This window comes from Podarcis pityusensis, assembly GCF_964106645.2.
Source record: "Podarcis pityusensis genome assembly, chromosome: 10".
NCBI classification, from domain to species: domain Eukaryota; kingdom Metazoa; phylum Chordata; class Lepidosauria; order Squamata; family Lacertidae; genus Podarcis; species Podarcis pityusensis.
Window position 1 is genome coordinate 27,933,238 of NC_138035.1, and position 10,256 is coordinate 27,943,493.

Below are 10,256 nucleotides of genomic sequence, written 5' to 3' on the forward strand. Positions count from 1 at the left end.
TATGTTAACCTGTTCCATGTTTCCCACTAACTACATGCTTATTTGAAACTAATTTGTGAGCCTCAGCATGGTGGTGCACATTCATGGCTAATTTCACATAGTTATCTTCATTCCTTATAATAAGGTTACCAGATTTTTTTCAATGAATCCGGGAACACTTTTCAACTTCCTGCTAAATAGCTGGATTTTGTCAGGTGACTGATTTGTAAATCCAGGGACTCTCCCCGGGAAACATGGACGGCTGGTAACTTTACCTTATAACATCATATATGTGAAGGCTTCAGACAGAATTCCACCTTCCAGCTTCTGTTTCAAACCCCCGGAGAGTGGCTTTATGTGAAAATCTGCATTTCCCTTCATACTGCCATTCATTATAATATTCTGAATTGTTCACTTTACTTAAGGGCCTTGGCATTCTATTTCCCATACGCTTTTTTTTTTTTTTTTTTGCATACACACACTGCATCATGGTTTTTGTAGTTATGTATCAAAAATCATTCTTGCCCATGTATGTGCCACTCATACGACTTGAATACATTTGGTACATAAAGAGAACAATATTGTGTGCAATGGTTTCATCCACATGTATGCATTTACAAAAATGCAGATGATTTGGTCCAAGAAAACGTTTAAACATTGTGAGAACACTGTGGAAATTCTTTCCAACTTGTGACCCCTCCCATTTTTGCAGATACGCTGTTTAATACTATGTTAATGGCGAAAACATTGCACCAGTTGTGAAACTGCTATATGGAAAGAAGCTTATGTATGAAGAGTGGATTACATCTGAGAAACACACTATTATTATTATTATTATTATTATTATTATTTATTAAAAACATTACCTAGATGCATTGCCTTCCTGAGTGTAAGGAGCAACAATAAAGAAGAAGGAAACTGCCATACTTCCATCATGGTCCAACAGCAATAAATCCAGAAACTAATTATCATGGAAACATGTTGATTTAAAGCAGAGTCCCGTGCCCAGCGGAAGGATGAGGAGTACGTGCTGCATACTCTTGGTTGCTTTATTTATAGTTCAAAGCTGGTATATTACAGAAAGACATCTTGCCTCTGCTGGAGCAGAAATGCATCCTCTCTCCCTGACAGCTCGGAGAGAATCACAAAGTGAAACTGCAAAGTACAGTGAAAAACAGGAAACCAGTGTACGTCACATCCAGTCTCCCTTTCCCGTGAGAAACTCCAACAGTACAGACTGTGGAATGTAAACACCTGTCTCGTGACAAGCCCTTTCGCTGCACAGTGAAGGAAAGCAGAAACCAACATCCTCCCCCTTTCTGTGAACATCACTGGGCAGCGTGTTCGTACAATATCAGTACAAACCCAACTTCTGCACATAGGTACAGTGTTGATCCCTTGATACAATCTTGGACAATACATCAGCAGGAATTTCATTACCTGGCATATAGGACACCGTTACGAGTCCCTTCTGAATACATTCCCTAGCATGCTGCAACTTTAATTGCAAGTGCTTCGTGCTTTGCTTACAACCTTCAGACTTCAGCAAAGCCAAACATGCTTTGTTGTCCTGGTAAACCTGGATTGGACATTTGACAGGAATTTTCATATCTTTGCACAATTGTACTAACCATTCACAATCCTTAAGTGAATACGATAGTGCATTCAGTTCGGCTTCACAAGTACTTAAACTAACTGTTGTTTGCTTCTTGCATGACCAATCAAACAGACCTTGATTGTACATGTAGCAAACTCCAGACGTACTTTTCCTGTCTGTAGTGTCACTTCCAAAACTTGCATCTGCAAATATCTCAAGACCACCAGACTTCTGATTGTTAAATCTCAGTCTGTAATGCATAGTGCCTTTCAAATACCGCGCTATGCGTTTCAGAGCTTTCCAATCCTTGACACTAGGATTGTTGACTTGTCTGCTTAGCAAATTACAGCTAACAGCAATGTCTGGTCTTGAACATCTGGCAATGAAGTTTAGCTTGCCTAGCACACTTCTGTACAGTGTAGTGTCAGAAAATGCTTCTTCAGTGTCATCTACCTGATAACCTGTTGTCATCGGTGTGTCTACAGGGTTAGCATCCATCAGATTTAGTTTGCTTAACACATCAGCAATTTTCCATGACTGGTGTACTAGAATGTTACCATCTTGATCTCTCTCTATTTCCAGAGATAGGTAGTTGTTTACCTCACCAAGATCTTTCATGTCAAAGTGCTCTTTCAGTTGAGCTAGGGCGTTATTGTACATTGCGACATCTTTCCAAAAGAATAATAAATCATCAACATAAAACAAACAGTACAGTTTCTTTTGCCCCTCCTCTTTGACAAATACACATGGATCAGCTTTTCCTTGCTGAAAACCTAGAGAAAACAATACTTCAGTGAGTTTTGTGTGCCAACACCGTGCACTTTGTTTGAGACCATAAAGGGATTTCTTCAGAGCACAAACAAATCCCTGTTTTACCTGTACGCCATCAGGTGGAAGCATATAAAGTGATTCATCTAGAGATCCGTACAGAAAAGCTGTGTTAATATCATGGTGACTAATGTGTAGATTTTCCTCTGCAGCTAGCTTGAGCATAAGCCTAATGCTTTCATATCTCACTGTCGGTGAGTAGGTCTCGTGATAGTCTTCACCTGGTACCTGTGCAAAACCTCTGGCTACCAATCTGGCTTTGTGTCTGACTATCTTGCCATTTTGATCTGTCTTCGCTTTGAAGACCCATTTGCTTCCAAGCAGTTTCATTCCTGGAACTACTGGAACTAGCTCCCATGTTTTGTTCCTTTCTAAGGAATCAAGCTCAGCCTTCATGGCATTTAACCATGGCTCAGCTTCCTTTGAATCCAAACCCTGGATGTCTTGGAAACTTGAAGGTTCAAATACCTTCTTGGAGCTTTTAACAGCTGTTACTGCTATCGTAGCAAACTCATCAGCAAATCTCTTTGGAGGTCTGCCTTTTGTGGCTCTCTGTGACCTACGAATTAGCCTTAAGTCTTCAACACTCTCCTCTTCCTTCTTAGGAGAAAAACGACCTATTGTGAACAATGGTTCCTCCAATTCTTGATCAGAGCTTTCAGAGGGTCGCATAGAGGCTTTCGCACTCTTGAAATCCTCTGAATCACCCGATTCAGTTTCAGATTCAGACTCAGAACCTTCATCAGTGGGTTGTTGTGGTTGCTTTTGACTATCCTCAGTCTCATCACCGTCATCAGGATAACATTGGAAAATTCCCACATTCTCCCCCCACTTTGCATTGTACTCAACACTTCTCGTGAGCTTAATTGTCTTAGAGTCAGTCATCATTATTCTGTAAGACCCTTTCTGATAACCTAGAAAGATACCATGCAATCCACGCTTGTCTAACTTGGAGTTTTGTGGTGAGCGAACCCACATGTCAGAACCAAAAATCTTCATGTGTTTGATGTATGGCTTCTTGCCAAACATCTTCTCATAGGGGGTACAACCAATCGCTGAAGATAACCTGCGATTGTAACTGTAAACAAAACACGAGAGAGATTCGGCCCAATAACTCTCTGGAAGATTGGCATCATGCAGCAAGGTTTTTAACCCTTGAAGCAATGTCTGATTTGCCCGTTCCGCAAGTCCATTCTGCCATGGCGAGCGAGGACTAGACAAATCGTGTTGAATTCCTTTCTCAGTCAGAAAAGCTTCAAACTGCTGAGAAGTGAATTCTCCCCCGCGATCACTGAAAAGAGTCTTTATCTTCTTACCATGCACATTTTCCAACCAAGCACAGAATTCCTTGAACCTAGGAAAAGCCTCTGATTTGTGCTTGAGATTGTACACAAAAATATATCTAGAAAATGCATCAATGAGAACCATGAAGTATCTATTTCCACCCAAAGAGGGCGCTAGTGGTCCAACCAAATCAGCATGAACAACCTGGTATGGTTCCGTAGCTTGCCTACTAGACACCTTACCTTTCGCAGCCATTTTCACCTTGTTTGCTGCGCATGCTTTGCACTTCATGTGGTACCTGCAGGGTTTAATAGTCATACCTTCAACCAAGGCAGGCATTTTAGACACTGCCTCAAAATGCAAATGACCAAATTTTCTATGAAAATCGTGAATACATTCTGCATGCAAACTTTTGTTAGAACCTGCAATGCAACAAGTGTCATCCTTTTCAACATCATCATAATACAAAACAAACAAACGATCAACATATTCAGCATGCAATACATAATCATTTTTCTTTGTGATGATGCACTTCCTGTTCTTGAAGGAAACGTCAATGTTCCGCTCATTCAGCTGTCCAACGCTGAGCAGATTATGTTTGGCATCTGGCACGTAAAGCACATTCTGTATCGATAAGTCCAAACTGTGAAGAACAACAGTTCCGTAGCCTTTACTGGGAATAGTGTGGTCATCCGCCTGGTGAATCGCACCTTCCTGCGGTGTAAAAGACACAAACAGTCTCTTATCGTTGCACATGTGGTGGGTCGCCGCTGAATCAACAACGAAGAAAGATCTAGACGTCTTCTGGACCTCTGCAACCTTTGGAGTGAAGCGTGAAACCATAGCCTTGTGCTGCGTTGTCCTAGACACCGGACCTTTGCCTTTGCCTCGGCCTTTTCCGCGCGATGAGCTTTCGCTGCGCTGCTCTGTCTTGGCCCTGGGATATCTGCATTCCCTCTTCATATGGCCTAGACGTCCACACGAGTAGCATTTCACTGCCTTCAAAGCTTTGGCGCCATCTGGTGGTTCCACTGCACTATGGGATGACGTCTGTGAAGACTCCCCCTTGCCCATGCAGCTAGCACCCCGGCGATCTGCTTCATTTAAAATCACGGCAGTTACATAGTCCACTGTTAGCTGAGCGGTTGGCTGCACAGCAATCTGGGTTGCAACAGACTCCCAACCTGAACCCAAAGATTGTAGTATCATGAAAGAATACACAGCCTCTGGAAAGTTGAGTCCTCTCTGTTGCAGCTCATGTCTCAGATTTTGCATCTCCATCAGATGTAAACGCACATCTCCACCTTCAGCAAGAGCCATATTATGCAGCTTGTTAAAGTAAAACATAGTGGATCCAGCTTCTGTCCTTAAGTGAGCCTCTCTCAAAGCGTCCCAAATTTCTCTGGCTGAGGTCTTATCACGCAATAGACAGAGCTCTTCTGGGGATACTATCAATGTAAGAGTTCCCCTTGCTTTGGAATCCTTAGCTTCCCATGCATCTGTAACTGGAACTGGGGGGGTTTCTGTAATCACCTCAAACAAACCCTCTTTCCGCAGAATTGCCTCTGCATACAGAACCCAGTCGGCGTAATTTTTCTTGTTGAGCTTAGGAATCCCACAAGCATCCTGAAGGGCCATCATGACTCTGGCATTAGCCTTCAGCGTCATATATGCTGCTTTAAATCTTGCTGCGTCACTGCTGCAGCTGCCTTATTCCAAAAGCGCACTTAAAAGTTACTTTCGATTTCCCCAGCATAGTAACTTGTGCCTGGGAGCCTTTTGCCTATTCCCGGCAAAACGGCTTTAAAAGATCAAAGTCCAGCCATAAAGCCATTAACTAGAAGCTGGCAGGCTGCCCGGAGCAGTAGCACATACCTCATCAATCACCTCTACACGCAGAGCAGATTCCGATCCGACCTGTCCCTCTGCATTCCGATCCTTTGCCGGCACTCCGATTCGACTTCTGGAGCCCATAACCACGTGTTGATTTAAAGCAGAGTCCCGTGCCCAGCGGAAGGATGAGGAGTACGTGCTGCATACTCTTGGTTGCTTTATTTATAGTTCAAAGCTGGTATATTACAGAAAGACATCTTGCCTCTGCTGGAGCAGAAATGCATCCTCTCTCCCTGACAGCTCGGAGAGAATCACAAAGTGAAACTGCAAAGTACAGTGAAAAACAGGAAACCAGTGTACGTCACATCCAGTCTCCCTTTCCCGTGAGAAACTCCAACAGTACAGACTGTGGAATGTAAACACCTGTCTCGTGACAAGCCCTTTCGCTGCACAGTGAAGGAAAGCAGAAACCAACAGTTTAGGCTAAATTGTTAGCACTGGAAGTATGAATCTGTTATTCCTGAGTATGGATGAAGTGTCTTTTGCATCCTTCCACCAAAAAGTGTCATAGGTAACTGTGCACCGAATTGTGCCTGTGAATATCAATGCACCAAATAAGATCCTGCAAAATTCATCCAGGCTGATAAGAGGCACTGGAGGAACAAAGCTTTGTCAGAGATGTCACAAAACCATATTTCCATCCATTCAGGATAGATAGCCTTGTGAACAAGGGAACACAATCTCAATTGCAAACAAGTCCAGAGTGTGATAAACATGCTGCCTAACCAACAAACATATTACTTGTGTCTTTAGACAATGACTTTCTCTGCAAGATAATGAAAACTGCTTCTGCTGAAATAACAGCAGCCAGGAAGCAAGTAAGCATCCTTGCTTTATAGCCACATGTAAAGATATAGGCTACCAGAGAAAGAAAATCTCTAGAACACTGTGGAAAGGGTGAGAGAGTTAGACGTGCTTACCTGAATTTTTGGCAGCTGAACTTTTGGCTGGTGAGTCACTGTTGATTAACAGGAGGGGTGAGACATGAGGTCAGAGCAATGCAAACACATCAGCAGAGCCAATACAGTGCTGCTGGTGGTGCTGGTGGTGTTGTGTTTGCCACCTCACCATTCTGCCTTCCAGTAATCAGCAGCCACCCACCTTGCAGGAGGTCAGGTAAACAGCTCTGCCCCACCATGCCACCCACTGCTGCCTGAATCGTAATAAGGTGTACTTTCCCCTTTCAACTTTCCACTCTCTGTATTTCCAGCATACCTGTTTGGTCCCTGCAAGCTGCATGGGTCTCAAGTCTTCACAGTCTCAAATTCCACTGAGCATTTATATCAACCAGTGAAACCAGTAGAATCCAATGTGCTGTTTTCAACATTCAAGGTGGCAGGCACCAGCTTGTTTATAATTGTGGCCATTTTGTATTCCGTGCATGTGTCATGCAGCTGCTCCACCACCTCAGATGAATCTGAAATATATGACACCTTCTCCATCCATATTGATTGACTCCTCTTATCCAGCTTATCTCAGCTGAACGGGGAGTTTGAGAAGTGGTTACAATCAGGCAGACCCCATTGGAAGGGTTCCTTTCATCCTTAGATACAGTACCTTTGAGGATTATTTGTAAAAGCCCTGCCATTGCCCAGTTGTATGGTAGCATGATGATATCAGGCTTCATATTAGTCTGAATATCTCATACCATTTCTTTTCCTAATATTCTTAGATTTTCACCCTTGACTCTTAGATGACAGTCAGAGAATAGATATTCTGAGGAGAGAGGAGGGAATTCTCTTTCTCTCTCTCTTTTCTCATGACTTATAAAAAAGAAGCCCAAGATGTCAGCCATATTCACCTGGGTCAGCCCTATCATTTGGCAGAGTGATGCAGCTATAATAATAATAATTTTATTGTTTATACTCCAACCATCTGGCTGGGCGGCTTACAGCACATAAAAAATTGTAAAACATTAGACATTAAAAATGTCCCGATACAGGGTTGCCTTCAGATGTCTTCTAAAAGTCAGATAATTGTTTATTTCCTTGACATCTGTTGGGAGGGTGTTCCACAGGGTGGGCACCACTACCAAGAAGGCCCTGTGCCTGGTTCCCTGTAACCTCAATTCTCACAGGGAGGGAACCGTCAGAAGGCCCTTGGAGTTGGACCTCAGTGTCCAGAATGAATGATGAGGGTGGAGACGCTCCTTCAGGTATACTGGGCCAAGGCCTTTTAGGGCGTTAAAGTTCAGCACCAACACTTTAAATTGTGCTCAGAAACATACTGGCAACCAATGTAGCTCTTCAGGACTGGTGTTATATGGTCTCGGCGGCCACTACTAGGTGGTGGACAGTGGCAGTTAAGTGTTAGAGAGGACAGAGTTGTGTGCGTCCTGCACCTCCTAATGCTGCAATGTCACCAGAATTTAAGGTTCAGCTTTCAGTCAGGTAGCCTCTTTAAGAGAGAGGGCACCACCTTATATGTCGTCTCAGGCACCAAAATGTCTTGAGCCAACTCTGGTATATACACCACTGTGATCATAAGCTTTTACAATGAGGGGAGTGCTGCTTAGGCACTACAGCAGTCAGGCTGTATTTTTTTGTGTTTCCCATTTTATTGGATGCATCCAAGCACATGATTGGATATTCTTCCTGCATAGGAAGTTTGAAGCTGAGCAGCAGTTCCATCAGGGTGCTATAAGAAAGGTAGCTGAAACGCTACTAATTAGAATCATAGAATCATAGAGTTGGAAGAGACCACAAGGGCCATTGAGTCCAACCCCCTGCCAAGCAGGAAACACCATCAGAGCACTCCTGACATATGGTTGTCAAGCCTCAGCTTAAAGACCTCCAAAGAAGGAGACTCCACCACACTCCTTGGCAGCAAATTCCACTGTCAAACAGCTCTTACTGTCAGAAAGTTTTTACTAATGTTTAGGTGGAATCTTCTTTCTTGTAGTTTGGATCCATTGCTCCGTGTCCGCTTCTCTGGAGCAGCAGAAAACAACCTTTCTCCCTCCTCTATGTGACATCCTTTTATATATTTGAACATGGCTATCATATCACCCCTTAACCTCCTCTTCTCCAGGCTAAACATGCCCAGCTCCCTTAGCCATTCCTCATAAGGCATCGGTTCCAGGCCTTTGACCATTTTGGTTGCCCTCCTCTGGACACGTTCCAGTTTGTCAGTGTCCTTCTTGAACTGTGGTGCCCAGAACTGGACACAGTACTCCAGGTGAGGTCTGACCAGAGCAGAATACAGTGGCACTATTACTTCCCTTGATCTAGATGCTATACTCCTATTGATGCAGCCCAGAATTATTTGTTTGTAGGTTATCAGGTTTCCTTTGTAGTCTTGGTTGCAGACACCACCGTTCACTCTGAAAGCAGAGGCTGTTTCTGACTTCTAGCAGGCTGCTCAAAGTGCAAGACTTCAGAGCTTGTTTTCTTTGGCATGGCTGCAATTTGAAAACAAATTCCTTCTCCTGAATCATGAATGTTTAAAACCCTTCCTTGCTACTGCAGGGGCAACTGAGCAGCCCTCTGAGCAAAAATCTTCACGTATGCATAATAACAATAACAAAACAGCAACAAAACTTATTCTAGAAACTTTCCTTCCTGCCATTCTTTTAAAAGTAGCTTTTTACCAACAAAAACTTTATTGTTGGCCCAAAGGCACTGGCTAGGCCACATTTGGCAATAGTATAAGATCATTTGCAAACATTTTAAGGTCTGGATGATTACTCTCTTGGTGAAGTCTGAGCTCAAGACTTTGTAGCAAGTTCTGAAGTGCTGTTGATGCTCTCTGAGAGGCCAACGGGCTGTAGAGCTGCTGGAAGACTTTGCAAGAAAGGTAACAACATGGGTGTATTTTTAGGAAAGGGGTGAATAGCCTTTAATTCTTTGCTTGCCTTTTTTTTTTTTAAGAGGACAGAAAGTTGTCAAGAGGTTTCTCCTACATCTCTACTTTAAATTCTTAAGAATAAATTGCTTTTTCAAGTTTTATCAACAAGGAGACAGCCTGTCAAGAATTATAGTTCAGTGCTCATGGATTGCCTTCATGTTTAGGAAGAGGCTTTGGGGCACTGAATAGAAGGGAAGGGTGGCATCTAGGCCTCTCCTACTAGTACAGTATTAAAATTCCCCCTCCTGGATCTTGCACTTCTTTGATGCTCATCTTAAGTTCCAGTCAAGTCTTCACTAAATTGACATCAGTGTGCCACTTTATATTAAAGCTTTCACCAACTGATGAAGATCTGAACCATGCATTTAGGGGTGGGGTGGGGTGTGTGGATATCCACCATGCACGCCAAAGGAATATTTAATAGCTGTTCTGGACCATAACATTTCTCCCCTTCAGTTGCTTCAGAGATCATTTTACAAGTTCTGCGTTTCACTTTACAAGAGGAAGGAGAGGCAAGAAATGCTGAAGGCAGGAAGGGACACGCATCTTAATCTTTGACTCCCTACTTCCCCATCCCCAAAAGCATTCAAGGTGTAAAATTAGACATTTCCATCTATAAAGGTGCTTCAGCCATCCTGTTGGCTTTCATAAAATAGGATTAATGTAGCAAAACGTGGTGTGTTGCAAGAGAAGGCGGGGAGAGACCAAGAATCTGCACAATCCACAAATTATTTTAGAGACTGTGCTTTTTAAAACAAAATGGTCCAAAACTTGCATGATTGCACCAGGATGTGGAACTCCCAGCACACAGGCTGGATGTGGCCAGGGG